A 22125-nucleotide genomic window follows, 5' to 3' on the forward strand; every position below is an offset into this window, starting at 1 on the left:
AATAACAGAATCTGAAATTCAACTGGCTTTCATGATGAGTCCATATTTTATATAACAGAAAATAAAAATGTATAATTGCCTATCAGTTGTGCATTGATCTCTTGCTCTGTTTCTTTACTTTTCATTTGGCTTTGGATTCTTCCTTGAACAAACAAAATGACTACCAATAGCAGCTGAACAATATGTTTGTATGTTGAAATCGAATAAAAAAGAAAGGATACCTCTCACACAGTATTGGAATGTAAATCTGTGTTAGGTCATTCTTTCATTGTTGCAAAGAAATACCTGAAATAACAATTTATGAAGAAAAGAGTTTTAATTGGCTCATGGTTTTGCAGGTACAGGAATCATAGCAGCATCTATTTCTGGGGAGCCCTCAGGAAGCTTCCATTCATGACAAAAGGCAAAGGAGGAGCAGGCACATCACTTGGCAAGAATGAGAGCAAGAGAGAAAGGTGGAGGGAGGTGCCACACACTTTTAAATGACCAGATATCATGAGAACTCACGTCACAAAGACAGCACCAAGCCATGAGAGATCTGCTTCCAAGATCCAAGCACCTCCACATAGGTCCCAACTCCAGCACTGGGGTTTAAAATTCAACATGAGATTTGGGCAGGGACGTAGATCTAAACGCTTTCAAAATTCATGAGACTGATTGGGTCAATTTAGGCCATGTATTTAAATCTGAATGCATATCAATTGCCAGACAAATGTTTGAGATAATTGGTTCTAACTTGAGATCTATTGCCTTTGGCAAGGGGGTTTGAGATTATCATCACTTACTTAGACAAATGTCACCTTGAATCTAGCACTGGAGATGGCTCCCATGAATCAGAAGTTTAATGTAAAAGGTGCATAACTTGTTATTGCTGGTACTGTCAGTAGTTTCTACACATAGGTACTGCACTTCCTACTCTCTTTATTATGCTTTATTTTGTTTTTACATCACTATTTATGAAAAGTTATTTGTTATTTTATTTTTCTATTTATTTTCCGTCTTTCCACAATGAAATGTCAACTCAAAAAACAACAACAGCAACAACAACAACAACAACAAAAAATGGATATTTTTGAAATCTTTTCTAAGTGATAAATTCCTAGTTGATAGTGAATAAAATGTACTTTAAAAAATAATTTCAAGTTTTATTTTAGATTCAGAGGATACATGTTTCGGTTTGTTATATGGGCATATTGCATGAGGTTGAAATTTGGGATAAAATTGAACATGTCACCCAGGAAGTGAGCATAGTACCCAATTGTTTGTTTCTCAATCCTTGCCCTCCCCCATCTTCCCTCTTCTAATATCCTCAGTGTCTACTGTTGCCATCTTTATGTCCATGACTAACGAATGTTTAGCTTCCACTTACAAGTGAGAGTAAAGGGTATTTGGTTTTCTCTTTCTGCATTAATTCACTTAAAACAATGGTAGCCAGCTACATCCATGTTGTTGCAAAGGAAATGATTTTGTTCTTTTTTATGGTTGCATAGTATTCCACGGTGTATATATACCACATTTTATTTATCTAGTCCACCATTAATGGGCACCTAGGTTGATTCCACATCTTTGCTATTGTGAATAGTACTGTGGTGAACCTAAGAGTGCATGTGCTTTTTGGTATAATAATAATCATCAGAATGCTGTGAGATGATATTTCATTGTGCTTTTGGTTTGCATTTCTCTGATAATTAGTAATATAGAGAATTTTTCATATGTTTGTTGGCCACTTGTATGTTTTCTTTTGAGAAGAATATATATTTTGCTCACTTTTTAATGGAGTTACTTGGTTTTTGCTTGTTCATTTGCTTAAGTTCCTTATGGATTCTGGATATTAAATCTTTGTTGGATGCACAGTTTGTGAATATATTCTCCTATTCTGTAGGTTGTCTGTTTACTCTGTTGATAGTTTCTTAATGTGCAAAAGCATTCAGTTTAATTTGGTTCCACTCATTAATTGTTTTGTTGCAGTTGCTTTTGAGGACTTGTTCATAAATTCTTTTCCAAGGCCAATGTCTCAAGTGGTGTTTTCCACATTTTCCTTTAGGATTCTTATAGTTTGAGGTCTCACATTTAAATCTTTAATCTATCCTGAGTTAATTTTTATATATGCTCAAAGATAAAAGTCCAATTTCATTCTTCTATGCATGACTAGACAGGTATCCCACCAACAATTATTGAAAAGAGAGTCCTTTCCCCACTACAGAAAGAGCAAAGCTGGATATATCACATTACCCAACTTCAAAATATTTTATTCGGCTACAGTAACCAAACAGCATGGGATTGGTACAATAGCAGACACACAGACCAACAGAACAGAACAAGGAACTCAGAAATGAATTTGCACACCGTAGCTATCTGATCTTTGACAAAGTTGACACTAAATATTACATGAATAAAGAAAATAATAATTGCAAGTAGGAGGGAAAAGTCTAAGGTTGCTTTCATAACATGTATGTCTGTGTGAATTTCCTGACTGCCAAAAATTTTGGAATTTAAGATGAGAGTAAGTTTGAGACAAATCTGATATAGTCAAGGTGAGGCATATTAAAAGTTACCAACTGTCTCACTTTCCTGGACTGAAGCGTTTCCCAGAATGCAGGAATTTCAATGACTAAACTGGGGTAGTCCCTGGACAGCTGGGATGATAGGTCCCCCAATATAGAGCTGCTTGGGAGAAATACGCTAGAGAGCCAATAGGTTACTCGGTTGTTGAGTTTAGAAGAAAGACCTGGACTATAGAAATATATTTGCTGATTCATTAACATTAGATATTATGTGATTTTATGAGAGTAGATAAGTTTTCTAAAGACCCTGTCAATGTCGAAAGAAAACTATCTTTCTGTCCAATGTCCAGAGTGTAGGCTTTAGGCTTGCTGTGCATTCACTTTTCAAGGGAGATATAAGTTCCAGAAGAATTTTATGAAGATTTCATAGTTCTGGTTCTGTCATTGGTTTACACGTAAGAGTTAATCAAAGGTGTATGAAAATTTTCTACCCTTTCAAGATCATTTAAGTAAGAAAGATTCCAGGCATGTGCTTCAATATAAAAGGAAATAAAATATTATGGAGAAAGCATTGTGGAACCTAAAAGAATTAGCTAATAAGCAGATTTCTTTTCTTTTCTTTTCTTTTTTTTTCTTGAAAGATGAGCAAACTTTTCAGGGTGAAGAAATTCTAAGTTGTTCTTACTTTAAAACTCAAAGCAAACCACATGAAAAGTATTGTTTTCTCTGCTTTGTTGGTAGCAGAGCTGATTGTAGCTGATTCCTAGGTCTGTAAGTTACATTATAGGCTTGAAAATGATAAAAATTATGTAGTAATAATAATAGCGAATTAGATATTGAAGTTTATGAAATGTTAGCAGTGACACTGAAAGGCTAATAAATGCATATCATGAAATGTAGTCTAGGCAGCTGGGAAGCATTAGTGGAAACTTAACATTCTGTAACTTTGTCGTTGTCTACCTTTAACCATTTCTGAAAATTACCTGATAAATCTTGTATTTTTTTTCTGTAATCCTGTTGGTCATTGCACTCTCTTTAAATATGTCAGATTTGGCATTTTTCAGTTATCCATATTTTCTTTCAGTTCTGGTACTAGAGGATTTTAACCATTGATAGAATTTATGAGAGTTGAGAGAATAATTTTAAAAACTCAATGAAATTCCTTTCTGACCCATGCAAGGAGCAGAAACATTTATTCTAACCTGTGCCATCCAACTTGGCAGCTGCTAGCTACAGGTGGCTATTGAGTACAGAAATGTAGCTGATTCTAATTGAAATGGTCTTTAAGTGTGAAATACACTCTGGATTTTGAAGACTTCCTATGAAACAAAGAATATAAAATACTTTATTATTAGTTTTGTTTAATAATTTAAATCAATATAATAAATTTATTTAATGAATTAGATAAATGTATAACATGTTTATTAAATATGACAATATCAAAATAATATGTTTGATTGGCTGTATTCAATAAAACAGCATATTAAAATGAATTTCTCCTGTTTATTTTTGCTTTTGTAATGTGGCTACTAGAAAATTAAATATATACATATATATGGCTTACTTTTGTGGCTCACATTTAAATTCTATTGGGTGATTTTGTTCTAAGTTTACTTCTTAAACTCTTCCCATTCAGATACAAATGCAAAATGAGAGAACACATTGTTTAAGCATGTGTGTGTGTGTGTGTGTGTGTGTGTGTGTGTGTGTGTGTTGATGGGGTGGCTGGGGTTTTTTAAAAGTTTGTAATCATGTTGTTTCTCTCATCTATCTATGGTTCTTGTTTGACCCTAAATACAAAATTCTAAATACAGTGACATAGCCTAACAATGCCCTTTTCCCTCTTTATACATATAAAACATTAAATGAGGGCTTTATGGACTCGGGCTACTATATCATCCTTAAACAGAGAAAATTTTTCGTAGATGTATAGGTTAAATCTAGGAATATTTCCCTCTGATCTTTTTCAAGTAGTCTCTTGAGAAGATATAAAGTATGTATTACAGGTATTATTTTATGAGAGCTTTCAACTGTTGATACCTTTTTCACTTATAAGCTTGTGAACACTGAGATAATGCTGAAGTTCTTTAAAAATATATTATTACAGTATTCAAGTTTAGCAATGTGTTATTTGCTGAATTTTATATGTAATTCTGAATTAGAAAGTGTAAGTGAAAACTGTCTTCAATTGTATATAACAAATATACGCATTTTTCTTTTCAAGAAAGGAATCATTTGAAAATGCTTTTTAAATGCTACTGCGTGCAAAGTATTTTTCTAAATTGGATTCTCATAACAAACCTATGAGTTGGTCACTATAAACACGCCTTTATATAGATCAGGCAATGGATACACTGAGAAATCAACTTACTTGTACAAAGTCACCCAGCTAGCCAAAGAGCAGATATGGGATTCGGCCTTGGCAGTCTGGTTCCAGAGTCACAACTTAATCATCAAGATATACTGTTTCTCTTGATGCCATCTTAATCGCATTTCATATTTCAACTATTCTGCCATATATATATATATATATATATATATATATATATATGCATACACACACACAGACATATGTGTGTATATATAGGCTAACATTGATTAACCACTTACTGTGTATCAGATACCATAAAAATAACTTTTTATTTATTATCTTGTTAAATCCTACAACAATCCCTATAGGTCTTGTGGTTCCTAGTTTAAGGATAGGAAATTGAAGACTGCAGAGGTTGTGAGCACAGTTGGAGCTCAAGCCCTGATCATGTCTGTGGCCAGAGTCCTACCTTTTACTATGACAGAAGTGAGAGAGTTTGCAAAATAAAATCTTAGATCCTTGACGGCAAATAAGATACAGTGATTGTGTAAGGTTAAAATACAGGACATGATGCAAAATTTAAAGGGAAGTAAAGAAAGGACAAACCACTGGGTATAGAAGCAAATAACTAGATGGAGAAAATGAATGTGAAGATTTAATAGGAGATAAGCTACATTTTGAAAATTATCTTTTAATTTAATTATATAATTGGGAGAAAAAAGAGTGCCAAGACAAATCAGATGGTAAAGATACAGGAACATAGGTAAAATTCTCAGGTATCATAGTATATATTCCTTTAAAGACACTTTTTATGCATCTTTATCAATGACACCAATTTTACATGTTCACATTTGGTTTAACTAGATGATCACCTTCAGTATATTATTAAATACAAACAGCTTTGATTCTTTGAAATTTATGCCCTGAGGCTTCTGGCAGATTTTTAGAAGAAATAAGGATTATTTTACTCTTGTTACTATTTGCTAACTTCCTGCGGGTTTCATTTAAATGTTGGTTGATGTTAGCCTATATATACACACATATGTCTCTCTCTCTCTCTGTGTGTGTGTGTTTGTGTGTGTGTGTAAATTACCCATAGGTATACCTAACCCAGAAAAATATTTGGTTTATTTGGCAATTTGTGAGATAGGGATATCCAAAGTTATGTACATCTGTCAGCAGAGATTTTTCATGGACTGTCCAGTCTAGGAAAGTTATAAAACCACAGGATCAGATATCTTTACACTACTGTTTTTGTGTGTGAGCTTTAGGACATTGTGAAATGAAATAAATGTTCTTTGTCATGTAGAGTGTAAACTCAGATTCAGAGTAGTGGGAGGCAGGTGTGTGTTGCTGTGTTTTATACTTACTTAAAGTTTAATAATGGCAGAAAAATGAAACAAATGCAATTTTTGAGACCCTCTTTGGGATTAGATGCCACGTGTGCTATAACTTGGCATCCTCATAGTGACTCTCTAAAGGAGATATTATTGCCATTTTTACATTTGGAGAAACTAAGGCCCAGGGAGCATATATAACATGCCTAATATCACATAACAAATGATGCATTTAGGCTTAAATGCCAGTATTTTAAGTTTCAAAACCCAACTGTTGCAGAGCAGAGAATCCCCAGGAGAGTAAAATGTGGCAGAAACCCTAGAGATTTCCACGTCTTTAGTCTTTCAGAAAGCACATATTGTGTCCTTTTTGCCAAGGTCCATACTTAACACACAATGGATTAAAACTTTAAAAATATTATTATAGGCTGGGCGCGGTGGCTCAAGCCTGTAATCCCAGCACTTTGGGAGGCCGAGGCGGGTGGATCACAAGGTCGAGAGATCGAGACCAACCTGGTCAACATGGTGAAACCCCGTCTCTACTAAAAATACAAAAAATTAGCTGGGCATGGTGGCGCGTGCCTATAATCCCAGCTACTCAGGAGGCTGAGGCAGGAGAATTGCCTGAACCCAGGAGGCGGAGGTTGTGGTGAGCCGAGATCGCGCCATTGCACTCCAGCCTGGGTAACAAGAGCGAAACTCCGTCTCAAAAAAAAAAAAAAAATTATTATAGTCATAATCAAGAACATGTCATTTGGACCTTGTCTCAGAATGACTAACCAATAAAAATTACTAGATATGTCAAGGATAAATAGCATAGTGGCTGACAGGGCCATACAACTGAATTTTTTTTAATGACATTTTTCTGATAATATCATCCTGACATTAAATTTCAGCAACTCCTAGAAGAAAAGCATTTCTCACTCTTCTGAAATTTTTTTTCCCAATAGAAAGAAGTCACATTAGTGTCACACACATTGCACATTATTCTTTCAACTCATGCTGGCCCTGGGGCCTGTGGAAGAATGACAACATAGGTGGTGACTTTGGGAGGCACAATCTGTGAGTACAGGCTTGGCACTGTCCTTCTTTCCACTTTCCCTCACGCTTCTGTAGGGGCTGGCCTCTTGCATAGGGCCAACCTGGCTGTGACTGGAGGCATAAGATTGTCCATTCCTGGGCTTAGGCACAAGCCTCATTTCCATCTCATATGAAGCTCTGTCCACAGATTAGACTTTATCAGCAACAATGTTGGTATTTTAGCATTTATGCTATAGTACTTTTTCTTTTCTCTTGTGGTTCAGTAATTGAAAGGGTAAAACAGATTGTATTTATTTTATCTCTCAAAGCCTGCAGCATTCAGTATATTTTCTCAGAAAACCAAAGAAAAAAGGAGGCAGTGGATTTGCAGACTCAGCATATGGAGAGGTTTTATTGTGTGTGACTTTGGGCTTCGCTAAGTGGGCAGCAAACTGTGATCTTCACAGCCTGCTAAGACTGATCATAGGCCTGTTTTAAATCTTTTTTAAAATTAAAAATAAATATTTTTACATATTTATAGGGTACATGTAATATTTTGATACAAACATACAACATGTAATGATCAAATCAGGATATTTAGTCTATCACCTGTGCTTTTATAATTGTGACATTCAAGGTGTCCATCCGACATTAAATCTTGGAGGATAGAAAGAAGCAGTGCCTCATGGATGATGTAACATGGGCTCCCTCTCTTGAGAGGCCCAAGTACACTCCAGGATGACTGACACAGGAGTAATGATTAGACCCAATGGGTTAAGGAAATTAAAAGCCAAGAATATTATAAAGGTCTTCTTCCCTAGTCCTAACATTTTCTTCCTTAAATAGCCTTATTTGTATAACACACAGTCTTTCCCAGACATTTGTTCAATCTACTTCCTGGCAGGTGGAGTGATTCATCTGAATGCTATATTTGGGAAGAATAACTGGGTGTATTTGGTTCAATGTCGGCCTTCTATCATCTTTCGGATTCCACCTGCTCACAGAGAGCAGGTCTCCATTTCTTTCCAGGACAAGTTCTACTCGTATGTCAGGGACACCGGCCTTATTCCAGCATTATTGTAATTTGATAATATGCCTGATTAATTCTTGGATTCAGTTTGCATACCCATTTATCTTATTTCTTAATTTATTCAAATATTCAGTGGGAATGAAGGACATTATTTATTTGGTCATCTCAGAGATGACAGAAGCAGTGAGAGCAAGAAAGAAGTTTGATCAGTGATTTCAGTCAGTGTTTTCTACACTATGCTCCATGCAGCATCTGTGTTTTAGCAGATACATTTTTGAGATACTTTAAGAAAATTTGTTCCATAGGCAAATATATTTGGAAAACATTGAGTTAAACAAAGATAAACAAAGAATTTGTTTTATTTTGTTCTTCCATCAGGGGATTTTTCAAAGCCTTTCAGCTGATACCTCTATTAAAAAAACACCAACATACATAGAGTTCGAAAATGTTGTTTTCTCATATTTTTTAATATAAATCATTTATGATGCCTTCATTATTTTAAAAATACGTATGTACAGTTATTTGGAAACTTGACTACATATTTTTATCTATATTCAAATGAAACTTCCTCAGTGACTTTTAAAAAATCATACCAACTTCCAATCCCATATGCCAAGAAAGGCTTTGAATTTGTAGGTATAGAGAATAACTACAATAACTAATGAATTCTATGAATGTGCAAAAATACAGAGCTACACTTTCTGCACAAATGAAACACTAAAAAAGACAATTTTTAAAAACTTTATATTACATTTGTAAAATGTGATGGAGACTTGGTTATTAAACTATCCAGTACATTTAATCTCACATGTCACAAAACTCCAAATGAGAAAATGCACACTACATTTAACCTCATAAGTTAAAAACTCCAAATGAGTTTCTGTGCATTGGCAATGACTTGAGGAAAAAAATGCTTTGTTGTGTATTTGCCAACTGTGGGAGGTTTCATCTTGTTTTATAATGAGGATAGATAATGTAGTCTTTCATTTTTGCATTTGGGTTTCCTTACCAAAAAGTGTCAAACAGTTAGGAAAAGCAAACTTTGGGTAACCATAAAATTAGAAGAGCAAAAAGAATAAAGATAATAATAGAAATAAATATAATGGAAAATAATTATCAAATAGACAATAACATCAGATCTAAAAGTTGATTCTTTAAAAGGCTAATAATATAAACAATTTGGATTTATTATCAGTAAAGAGAAAAGTCAGAATTAAAGAATAAAAATGGAAATAAGACATGTAAAATAAAACTAAAAATTACAAGTGAGCATAATAAACAACTTTGTGTCATTGTTTGAAAGGTTAGCTGAAGAGATTGGTTTTTTGGAAGATTAATTTGAAAATACTAACTTAAGATTTAAAAATGGGCAATGATATTTCTGAGTTGTTAAACATTTGCCCAACCAAAATTCCAGACACAGTTGTTTTTTCAGTCAAGCTTCCATCCAGAAAGATGGGAGTTGTTATGGTTTGGCTCTGTGGCCCCACTCTAATCTCATTTTTTTTTCCTGGTAATAAATATTTTATTTATTTTTTTTCAGTTTTATGATGCCAAATAATTTTCAAGTTTATTTCCTTGTTTGTTTAAATACAAAGTTAAACCACAAACAAGTACAATCAAGACATTGTATCTCACATTTACACTCCTGTGGGGTCATCTTCTGATTTGCTGACCACTGACCACTCTAGAGGGGAATAGGGGGAAGACTTTCTTAGGTAGGACTATCCTGAGGCCAGGCATGAAGTTCAAAGAAATCAAAGAGGACAGGCTTTCATGCCTGTCTCCATTCACATTTACTTGGGATCAGGGTGGGCAGGAAACACCAGTTCAGGGCTCCTGAGTCCCTGTCCCCTGGACTGAAGGAACAGTGACTGAGAATCTGTTCTGTGTAGTGAAGGAGGAGGCAGCAACTGATTCCTCCTGCCATCACAGCTGAGGTGAAAAACAACCTTATCCTTGATTCCTGGGGGCCGCTGGACCCTTTACCTCCCTGCATACCAGAATGCCTTTCTCTGAGGCTGGTAGCAGTGACTTGGGTCGGGGATCCTGGGCTTGTAGGTTCACACCTCAACTCATGGCTGCATCCTCACAGGAGGGAGACCAGTGTCTGATAAACACAAGGCCTTTTAACCCCCAGCAGAATGGGGGAGAAATTGGGGTGGAAGGAGGATATCACTTCTGTTCCCACTGCAACCAAATTTCATGTTGAATTGTAATCCCCAGTGTTGGAGGTGAGGCCTGATAGGAGGTTTGGATCATGGGGATGATTTCTGATGGTTTACACTACCCACCTAGTGCCGCCTCCTGAGAGAGTTCTCACCAGATGTTTGAAAGTATGTAGCACCTTCCTCTTCATTTTCTCTCTTCCTCCTGCTCCAGCCACATGGGAAGTTCCCACTTCCCCTTTGCCTTCAACCATGATTGTAAGTTTCTTGAAGCCTCCCAAGCCATGCTTCCTATACATCTTGAAGACCCAGGAGTCAATTAAAAAACTCTTTTAAAATAAATTGCCCAGTTTCAGGTAGTTCTCTATAGCAATGTGAGAACGAACTAATACAGTAGTGTTAACTTTTGCAAACTCTCTAGCTAATAGATAAAATCATAAATTTGCAATTCAGTTACTGAGTGTATTATGACTTTGAAACCACAAGAGCTCATGCTGTAAAAGGAAAATTACAGACTAATATCATCTGGATACAATTCAAAATTCTATAAACTTATTTACAAAAAAATTCTGGAATATTTCAAAAAATTTTAATAAAACTAAGCTAACTTGTAAGCAATGGAAAATTCATTAGTATAAATCTTTACATCAAAGGAAAATAATTGGATGATCAATTTTACTCCAGTGATTAAATCTCTCTTCCTGCCCTCTCTCTGTCTCTGTGTTACCTATAGCTCATTCAATATCATACTCAGTGAAATATTAGAAACAATTCATTTCATTTTGTAACATACAAAAATTCTTGCTAATGTCACTTTTATTAACATTTCCCTAAGATAGCAAAGTATATCAAGAGAAATAGATAAAATACATGACTAAAAAAGAAAAACTCTTAGGTAAATAAAGTTAAATACTTTACTACGTAATTAAAAAATTCAAAAAGTTTAAAGGACAAAACATCCATAATTAGCAATTATATTTGTTAAATTAGGACTACTACCTGGTTAAAATATAAAGTATTTTTTAAGCCAAAATTCATAATAGCAAGCATATTACCCAGAAATAATTTTTTTCTTTTTTTTTTTGAGACAGTCTTGTACTGTCCCAGGCTGGAGTGCAGTGGCCCAATCTTGGCTCACTCCTACCTCTGCCTCCTGGGTTCAAGTGATTCTCCTACTTCAACCTTTTTAGTAGCTAGGACTACAGGCTCACACCATCATACCCAACTATTTTTTTTTTTTTTTTGTAGAGATGATGGGGGTTTCACCATGTTGGCCAGAATGGTCTCAATCACTTGACCTTGTGATCTGCCCGCCTTGGCCTCCCAAAGTGCTGAGATTAGAGGCGGAGTCACTGTACCTGGACTCTCTAGAAATAATTTTTGTAATACTGTATATCTTTTGGGAGGCAAAATTCTAATTTTATTTGTTTCTATATAATTAACCTCCTTTCCTTGTATCTTTTATTGGAGTCATTCATTTCATGACAGCCTAATGATACTACTTTTCATATATCCCAATAAAACTTAGTCTTAAAAAAGAAAAAAAGGCCTAAAAATTAAAAAAGAAAACCTAGCTAAATAGAGATGTAATATGTCTATAGTTAGGATGATTTGATGATAGAAAATGTCTGTTCTCTCTCAAAATAATTTATAAGTTCAATGTAATAATAACAAAAATTCAATAAGATCTTTAAAAGAAGTTGAAACGCAGTCTCTAAAATCTATGTGGAATAGAAAAGGCCATGAAACATCAAAGCAATATTGAAAAAATAATAATTATTAATTTACCCTGTTAAGTATCAAGACTTAACAAAAAACAATAGTCATTTTATTGGTTTTATAGTTGCACATTGATTAACAATTAAATAATGGAATTAAATAGATAAAGAATAGACTCATATGTATTTAGTAATTTAGTATACAAAACAGCATACAAAACAAAATCAAAATTCTATAAACATATTTACAAAAAGGTGCTGGCAATAAATGCTGATTTGAAAAAAGATATTTTGTTCATATGCAAATAAATATAATTGAAAATATTCATAAATTGTGTAAAAAATTGTAAATAATTAGATACTTAATTTGAAAGTTGTAAGTTTTTTAGAAATATATAAGAAATCATCAATATGATACTAGATTATGGCAGGATTTGTTATATATCAGATATCTAAAACACTATACAAAATATGTTGATAACTTGATTATATTACTATTCAAAATTTCTGTAGGATTAGAATGTAATAAGGAAAAATTATATAAGCCATGGATTGAAAAAAGGCCTGCAAATTTGAGTTTATAATATATGAAATGCACAAATGAGTAGATGAAAAATCCAATTGAAAAATGATCTAAAAGTATAAGCAAACAACTCATGGTAGAAAACACCTGAATGTCTGATAAATACATAGAAAGACTTTCAATCTCAGCCAGTAAATATATTAAAATACATTAAAACAACCTTTACCTTACCTCAACAACAACAAAACCTAAAAAAAAAAAAAGCAAATAATTTGAAAAGACATTTCTTCAAAGAAGATATGTGGATGATCAATAAGACTATGCTCAACATCGCTATTAGAAAAATGCAAATCAAAACCATAATAAGATACCACTTTGCCCACATTAGAATGGCTGTTGTAAGTCAAAAACCAAATAGCAAGTATTGATGAGGATGAGGATAAATTGGAACCCTTCTGCATTGGTGGTGGAAGTATAAAATGGTACATCCACTGTCAGAAACAGTATGGCAGATCCTAAAATAATTAAACATAGAATTATTATGATCCGGGAATTCCACTTCTGTGTATATAACCAAAAGAAGAAGTACCACTGGAGACTCAGATATTTAATGTCAATGTTCATAGCAACGTTGCCCAAAATGGAAACAACCCAAATGTTCATTGTTTGACAAATGATACACAAAATGTGGTCTATACATGTAATAGAATGCACCATTGCCCCTTGAACAACACAGGGTTTAGAGGGCCTATTCAGCACAGTTGAAAATATAAGCATAACTTTTTGCTACCTCAAAATGTAACTACTACTAGCCTACTGTTGACCAGAAGCCTTACCAATAACATAAAGTAATTTAACATATATTTTGTATGTAATGTGTATTATATACTGTAAGCTTATAATAAAGTATGCTTAAAATATTAAGAAGGAGAAGGAAGAAGAGAAGTTAAAATCTGTGTTGTTCAGGAATCAACTGTATTCAATCTTAAAATAGAAATAAAACCCTGACATATGATACTATGTGATGAACTTTGAAAATATTGTGCTACGTGAAATAAGGCTAGATACAAAAGAACAAGTATCATTGTATTGTATTATTACACTGAAATGAGGTATATAGAGTAGACAGATTTACAGAGGCATAAAGTAAAATGGTGGTTGTGAATAGCTGGAGGGAAAGTGGTGGTTGTCAATAGCTGGAAGGAATATCTCCATTGAGAGCTATTGTTAATTGGTTGTAGAATTTTACTTTGGAAAGCTGAAAGGTTCCAAATACGGATGGTAATCATGGTTGCACAATGTTTGAATACAATTAATGCAACTAAATTATACCCAGAAAACGGGCTGAAATGGTAAATTTTATGATATATGTCTCTGTGTGTGTGTGTGTGTGTGTGTGTGTATCCCCACTGATATGCATAAAATAACACATATAGAACTTCCTGCAAATCAAAATCGCAGAAAATAAAGTCTTCTATTACCAATCATTGGGGAGAATATGGAATAACATGGAGTTAATCTATTTTGAATGAATGTATAAATTGAAATAATCAGTTTGGAAAGGGATTTTTGCAGGTCTTCATAAAGTTGAATATAGGCATACACAATACCCCAAAATTCCTTTTCTTGTTTGTTGTTCAATAGTTAGTTTGCAACTATGTAATTATCTTTCCCTTCCAAAACTCATGTTGACACTTAATTCCCAATATAGTAGTATTGAGGGTGGTCCTTTAAGCAGTGATTGGATTGTGAGGGCAGAGCCCTCATGGATGAATTAGTCTATTCATGGATTTGGATTAATGCATTAAAGAATTACTGAGTTTTGGGGGAGGGGAACTGGTGGCTTTTTAAGAAGAGTAAGAGAGTTCTGAGCTAGCACGCCACCACACTTGGCCCCTTCACCATGTGATGCCCCATATTGTCTCAGAACTCTGCTGAGTCCTCACCAACAAGAAAGCTGTCACCAAATGTGGCTCCTGGAATTTGGACTTCTCAGGAACCATAATTACAATAAGTAAATTCCCATCTTTACATATTGTCAAATTTTAGCTATTCTGTTTTAAGCGACAGAAAATAGATGAAGAAGTCTGGTATGTGCAAAAGGGACACACTAACTTGTATGCCAAGATGTTCATCACTACTCTGTAATTGTGAAAAATAGTAAAATGTGTAAATAAGCTGGAAGTTTTTCATACAATGTCATGTCATAGTTATTTTTTTAATCTCAGCAATATAATGATTAGTGAAATAGTTGCAAAAAGAAACAGAATAGTTTTTATTCAACAATAAATAATATTCCTCTCATATATACTGCTATAACTTGCATATGGTTTGTCCCCTCCAAATCATATATTGGGGCTTGGTCCTCAATGTGGCAGTATTAAAAGTTGGTGCCTTTTGGTGTTTTAGTCATGAAGCAACAAAAGCCAAAATAGACAATTGGGATCTAATTAAACTCCAGAGCTTCTGTACAGCAAAGGAAATAATCATTAGAGTGAACCAGCAACAAACAGAATGGGTAAACATTTTTGCAATCCACCCTCTGATAAAGGGCTAATATTCAGAATCTACAAAGAACTAAAACAAATTTAAAGCAAAAAAACAACAACCCCATTCAAACCTGGGTTAAGGGTATGAACAGAGACTCTTCAAAAGAAGATGTATATGAGGCCAACAAACATGAGAAAATGCTCAGCGTCACTAGTCATTAGAGAAATGCAAATCAAAATCACATTGAGATATCATCTCACACCAGTTGGAATGGCGATCATCAAAACATCTGTAGGCAACAGATGCTAGCGAGGATGTGGAGAACCAGGAACACTTTTACCCTGTTGGTGGGAGTGTAAATTAGTTCAATCATTGTGGAAAAGAGCGTGGTGATTCCTCAAGGATTTAGAAATAGAAATTCCATTTCACCCAGCAATCCCATTACTGGTTATATACCCAAAGGATTATAAATCATTCTATTGTAAAGACACATGTACGCGAATGTTGATAGCAGCACTGTTTGCAATAGCAAAGACCTGGAACCAACCCAAAAGCCCACCAGTGATAGACTGGACAGGGAAATTGTTGCACATATGCACCATGGAATACTATGCAGCCATAAAAAACCGATGAGTTCATGTCCTTTGTAGGGACATGGATGAATCTGGAAACCATCATTCTCAGCAAACTGACACAAGAACAGAAAAACATCACATGTTCTCACTAACAGGTGGGTGTTGAACAATGAGAACACATGGACACAGGGAGGGGAGCATCACACACTGGGTCGGTTGTTGGGGGGCTAGGGGATGGAAAACAGGGGGTGGGGAGGTTGGAGAGGGATAACATGGGGGAGAAATGCCAGATATAGGTCACAGTGGGATGGATGCAGCAAACCACATTGCCATGTATGTACCTATGCGACAATCCTGCATGATCTGCACATGTACTCCAGAACCTAAAGTATGATGAAAAAAAAAAATTGTTGGTGCCTTTAAGAAGTGATTAGGTTATTAAGATGCATTAATATCGTTCCAGAGACTGAGTTAGTCCTCAAAAGACTGGATTAGTTCTCTAGAGAGCAGGTGGTTATAGAGCAAGGCTGCCTCTCATGGTGGATCTCTGCACAGACAGAGATCCCTTCTCCTTCTCTGCCATGTTATGATGCAGCAGAAGTCCCTTGCTGGAAGCCAACCAGATGTATCCACTTGATTTTGCACTTCCCATGCTCCAGAATCATGAGCCAAATAATCTTCTTCGCTTTATAAATTACTCAGCCTCAGGTATTATGTTATAGCAGTAGAAAACTAAGACAGATACATACGCAATAAGAGCAAAACTCAAATGATAGTTATTTCTGAAGAAAGCATGTAAGATGAAGGGGGATCTTTCAGTGACTAGGTAAGTTTTAAAACACTTTCAACAAGATCTGATTTATTTTTGCAGTAATTTTTAAACATATATATACTTTTGAATTTTACCATGAACATTTTTATTTATGTGTTTTCAATTGATTTAAAGTGTCTTTCTGGAAAGTATCACTTCATCATATGTGCAGGAAAGAATTAAGTGTTTTGCTTTCTATTTTTACCATGGCAAAATGCGACTGTGGAAAATTTATTTTCAAGAAGTTTAAACTGATCAAATCCCAAAGTCTCTTCAAGACTTTTTCTAGCCATAATTAGACAAGGTGACATTTGTAATGTGAAACATAAAATACCTAACTAGTCTAACTCGAGATCAATTTATTGATCTTGTGATTACTGGGATAATGTTCAAATCAATATAGATGGTAATCTTTGATTTTGTAATCCTTTCTCCTATATTCTGTTTTCCGTAATGCAATATTTCAAATACTTCACAATATACAGCCCCCTAAAATAACCCTGAGTGCAGATGCCTATGCCCATTTATGAATTTCATCAGTCTGTTTCCTGAATGACCTTCATAATGGAAGAAGTGTACAATTTTTGTGAAGTATGATCTCAATTACAATTTTGCATCAACTCATGAAGCTCATTTCCATTTTACAGTGAAGGAATGAGTCTAATAAAGTCCAAGTAACTTTCTTGAATATGCATAGGCAGACTTTTTAAATGTCTCAGAAATTGTAAAAATGAGTTAAACACAGATTTATATGACTCTAAACTCTGGGCTGTTTCCACCATATTTTATGAAAGCACACTTATGTTGGGTTATGATATCTTAAGGTGAGTATTGAGTTGTTTTATTTTAAAGAGTATTGTTATGGTGAAAAATTGATGAATGACAAAGTACATTCCAGACTATTCTGGGGAGATGCTATGGTTTCCTGATGTTTTACTTTTTGTACATTAATTTATCTAAAAATGTACATTGATATTTTAATAACATTTTTGATTAATCATAGTTATATACATATGGAATAAAGTGTGATATTTTAATATATGTTTACAATGTGGAATTATGAAATCAAACTAACATATTTATCACCTTATATTCCTACAATTTTTGTGGTAAGATTTGAAATTTATTCTCTTATTTGGAAATATACAATACATATATTATTGACTATAGTCACTATGCTGTACAATAGATTTCAAAACCTATTCATCCTGTGTATGTAAAACAATGTTCCCTTTGATCAAAAACTCCCTGTCCTTCCCTCCTCAATACCCCTAGCCCCTGGCAACTATCATTCTATTTTCTACTTCTGTGAGTTCAATTTTTTTGATTCCATGTATATCATGGACTATTTGTCTTTCTGTGCCTGGCTTATTTTACTTAGCATAATGTCCTTCAGATTAATCCATTGCTGATGACATCTTATATACTGAAAACTCTAAAGGCTTTATCAAAAAATTGTTAGGATTGATAAACAAATTCACTAAAGTTGCATGATACAAAATCAACATGTAAGTATCAGTAGCATTTCTATATACCATTAATGAGTTATACCAAAAGAAAATTAAGAAATCAATACCATTTAAAATATCAACTGCAACAACAAAATAGGAATAACTTTTGGTTAAAAGACCTGTTTACTTAAAACTATAAAACACTGATGAAAGAAGTTTAAAGAAACAAAAATGAAATAAATGAAAATATACCTCATTTTATGGACATTAAGGATTAATATTGTAATTAATTATTCATATATCTTCAACATATTGATTTCAGTTTCTTTAAATAGATACCCAAAATGTATTTGGGGGTAAATTTTGTCCATACTATCACAAATGGTTTACAGATTGAACGTAATCCTTGGCAAAATTCCAATGTCATTTTTTATAGAAATAGAAAAAAAGTTTTAATTTGTGTGGGACTACAAAGCATCCTGAAAAGTCAAAGCAATTAAAAAAAAAATCCTCCCTGCAAAACAAATAAGCAAAAAGACAAAGCTGAAGACATCACACTATCTGATTTCAAAACATATTATAAAGTGATTGTAAACATGGTACTGTCATACAAACAAGCGTATCAACCTGTGCAATGAGATGGAAAGTTCAAATATCAATCCACATGTTTATAGTTAATTACTTTATGACAGATTGACAAAAAACACACATCGAGGAAAGCAAAGTAAATGATAAAGAATTGAAGCAACAACTCACAGAATGAGAGAAAATATTTGTAAATGATATGGCTTTTAGAGGGTTAAGATCCAAAGCATATAAGGAAGCTAAACAATTAAACAGCAAGAAATAATCTGATTTTAAAAATGGGCAAAAGAGTTAAAGAGATATTTCTCAAAAGAGGACATACAAATGGCCAACAGGTATAAAAAACACTGCTCAGCATCTCAGCGTTACTAATCATTAGAGAAATGCAAATTAAAACTACAGTGATATATCACTTCACATCTGCTATAGTGAATTTTATCAAAAAAATAAAAAATAAGTGTTGGTGAGGATAGGGGGAAAAGGAAACTCTTGTACTTTGTTGGTAGGCAGATAAATTAGTATGGCTATCATGATAAACAGCATAGAGCTTCCTTAAGAAAACAAGAATAGAAGAGTACCCAGATGATCTGGCAATCCCACTACTGGGTATATATTTAAAAGAACTAAAATCAATATGTTGAAAAACTATCTGCATTTTCATGTTCATTATGCAGTATTCACAATAGCCAAGATATGCAACTTACCTACGGTCCATTGACAGATGAACAGATAAAATGTGATACACACACACACACACACACACACACACACACACACACACACACAGTATACTAATTAGCCCTCTAAAAGAAGGAAATGTGGCTCCCAGCTCTTGATCCATCAAATTCTTCAGAGAGATGACCTTGGCAATAAAATCTGTGATAGACTACTCGGGCTAATATACTCTGAGCTATAAGAGTTGAAGGTGTAGCTGCATATGGGCATATGGGTGGCTCTATAGGTTAATGCATCAAAATGTTTCTTCACCTTGTTTCTTTAATGCAGTCCAAGACTTGCTTGCTCTCTCTGTGTCTCTACCTTTAGCTTTCCTTTCGTTCTTTTTCTTATACATGATCTATGGCATAGGCTCTCCCTGAGAATAAATGTTGATAGAATTTATATTTTTGTAGTCAGATTTTCAGAAAGATATACCTTTTAAAATTCAACTATCTTCAGTGAAACTTTAAACTCTGCAAAAATTGACAAGATTAGGGAGGTCACTCTAGGTTTCAGTGTTACTTTTAAAAAGTTAATCCTTGCAGGAATAAGATGGTATTGTATTGTGGTTTTGATTTTCATTTTCCTGATTATTAGTGATGTTGAACATTTTATGGTATGTTTGTTGGCCCTTTGTAAATCTTCTTTTGAGAATTGTCTATTCATGTCATTAGCCCACTTTAGAATGGGGTTGTTTTTTCTTGCTAATTTTTTGATTTTCTTGTAGATTCTGGATATTAGTTTTTTATTGGATGTATAGATTGTGAAGAATTTCTCCCACTCCGCGGGTTGTCTGTTTATTCTGATGACTATTCCTTTTGTTTTATAGAAGCTCTTTTGTTTAATTAAGTCCCACCTATTTATCTCTGTTTCTGTTGCATTTGCTTTCAGATTCTTGGTCATGAAGTCTTTGCCTAAGTCAGTGTCTGGAAGAGTGTTTTTGATGTTATCTTCTAGAATTTTTATACTTTTAGTTCTTAGATTTAAGTCCTTGATCCATGTTGAGTCTTTTTTTTTTAATATATAAGGTGAGAGATGAGAATCCTGTTTCATTCTCCAACATGTGGCTTGCCAGTTATCCCAGCACCATTTTTTGAATATGGTGTTGAAAGGCTTTGTCCTAGTTAGACAGATGAACAAGCAAGGTGCTAGTTCAGTTCCTCAGGTGCTCAAGTGTGGAATGGGCCCACCAGAATGCACATGAGCTGGAAACTGGCACAGAGTAAGGAGCTGGACAAAAGTGAATAGAAGGATTGGATTTGTAGTGTTTTTGGTTCACAGGTACAGTGGTAGGATTCTGACTTTTTAAGGAGTATATAGGAGTTACGCTGGTAAGTGTGAAGAAATTAATAGCCTCCAAGTAACCAAATAAAAGTAAGTGAAAAATGCAATAAAACTGTCAAAATGGGGTTTCAGACTTTAAAAATTGGACATATTTTTAAGAATGTATTTAACAAATTATTTGATTCATCCATTGCATCCATTTGTCCATTTAACAAAAACTCTTTGTGAGATGGTGGAGATTCCACATGAATAAAGTAGATATATTCCCTGTCTGACAGCCTGTAGTGGAATAATCTTACAGGTTGTAGTGGGATAAACTAAATAAATAATTTTAGGTACTTACTAGTTGTAATTGAAATATGTGCTATCAGTGCCAAAGACAGGATGCTGTGAAGAAAGGTTAATAGTGAAATGTAATCTATACTGTGGTTTCAGAGGACAGTAAAATGTCACTTAGCCTGAAATCGAAGAAAAGTTGCTTAACTTTAAAACAAGTTTCACTTAACCTGAGAGTGAAGGAGACCGCAAGATGATAGGACTGTAGACGTGAGGTTCAGTGCAAAGGCCATGCTTATTTGAAGAAGAGAGAGAAGGTCATTGTATCTGAAAAGGTAGGCAGAGAGTGATGAGATCATCCAGGGAATTTTAGAACATTTTGGATTTATTCAGCTTTGTTAGTAAAGCAATTCCTAATAGAAAAAGAGACAGTAATTTACAAATAGAGAAATAACATAGTATTTCAGAAAAATAAATATTTCAAAAAGCTGAACTCAAATATTCTGACTAAATTAATGAATATCAAGATAAAAAAAAGTTCTGTATACTTGTAGGTAGAAAAAAGAGCCTCTTACACTTAGAAGTAGGAATAACCAACCTGGCCTTAGACTTCCACCCAGCAACCGTCAATGTTAGAAATCAAAGTAGGAACATACTGCTATGTTTTGGCTGTGTCCCCACCCAAATATCATCTTTAATTGTAGTTCCTATAATCTCCAAGTGTCATGGAAAGGGCCCAGTGGGAGATATTTTAATCATGGGAGCAGTTACCCCCATGCCGTTCTCATGATAGAAAGTGAGTTCTCATGGTTTTATAAGGGGCTTTCCCCCCTTTTGCTCAGCACTTCTTCTTGCTGTTGCTATTTGAAGAACATGTTTGCTATCCCTTCCACCATGGTTTTAAGTTTCCTGAGGCCTCCCCAGCCATGGTGAACTGTGAGTCAATTAAAACTCTTTCCTTTATAAATTACCTGGTCTTGGGGAAGTCTTTATTAGCAGCATGAGAACTGACCAATACACATACACGTATTTTCAAGTTATAGGACATATTAGCAAGAAATTTCAACCCAGAATCAAAGTAATTCAAGAATAAAAATAAAATTAGTAGAGAAAATGCACTCAGTTAAGTATCACAGTCAAAGACATTTGAGTTGCTCCAACCAGTTTCTATTGCCAATAATGCAATAAATGTAATCTTGAAAGTCCACAAATAAATCTCTAGGATGAGTCCTCCAGGCTGGAATTACTTCTAGAATCTTTTGTTTTGAATTTAATAATTATATTGTAAGCTTCATAGAAGCTTTAGCATTATAGTGACCTTCTTT

At 34.3% G+C, this 22125-nt stretch overlaps 1 long non-coding RNA gene across 2 annotated transcripts in view; it reads left to right on the forward strand.

Moving 5' to 3' along the window:
• Positions 1 to 22125, forward strand: part of LOC141584283 (uncharacterized) — a 162625-nt gene that overhangs the window by 91801 nt on the left and 48699 nt on the right. The window contains exon 3 of one of the 2 annotated variants that reach the window (XR_012517233.1): positions 339 to 3826. The exons of the other annotated variant lie outside the window; for it this stretch is intronic. This is a non-coding gene — a long non-coding RNA (uncharacterized LOC141584283). Of the gene's footprint in view, positions 1 to 338; positions 3827 to 22125 lie in introns of those variants that run through there. 2 annotated transcript variants of the gene reach the window in all.

This window comes from Saimiri boliviensis, chromosome 4, assembly GCF_048565385.1.
Source record: "Saimiri boliviensis isolate mSaiBol1 chromosome 4, mSaiBol1.pri, whole genome shotgun sequence".
NCBI lineage: Eukaryota > Metazoa > Chordata > Mammalia > Primates > Cebidae > Saimiri > Saimiri boliviensis.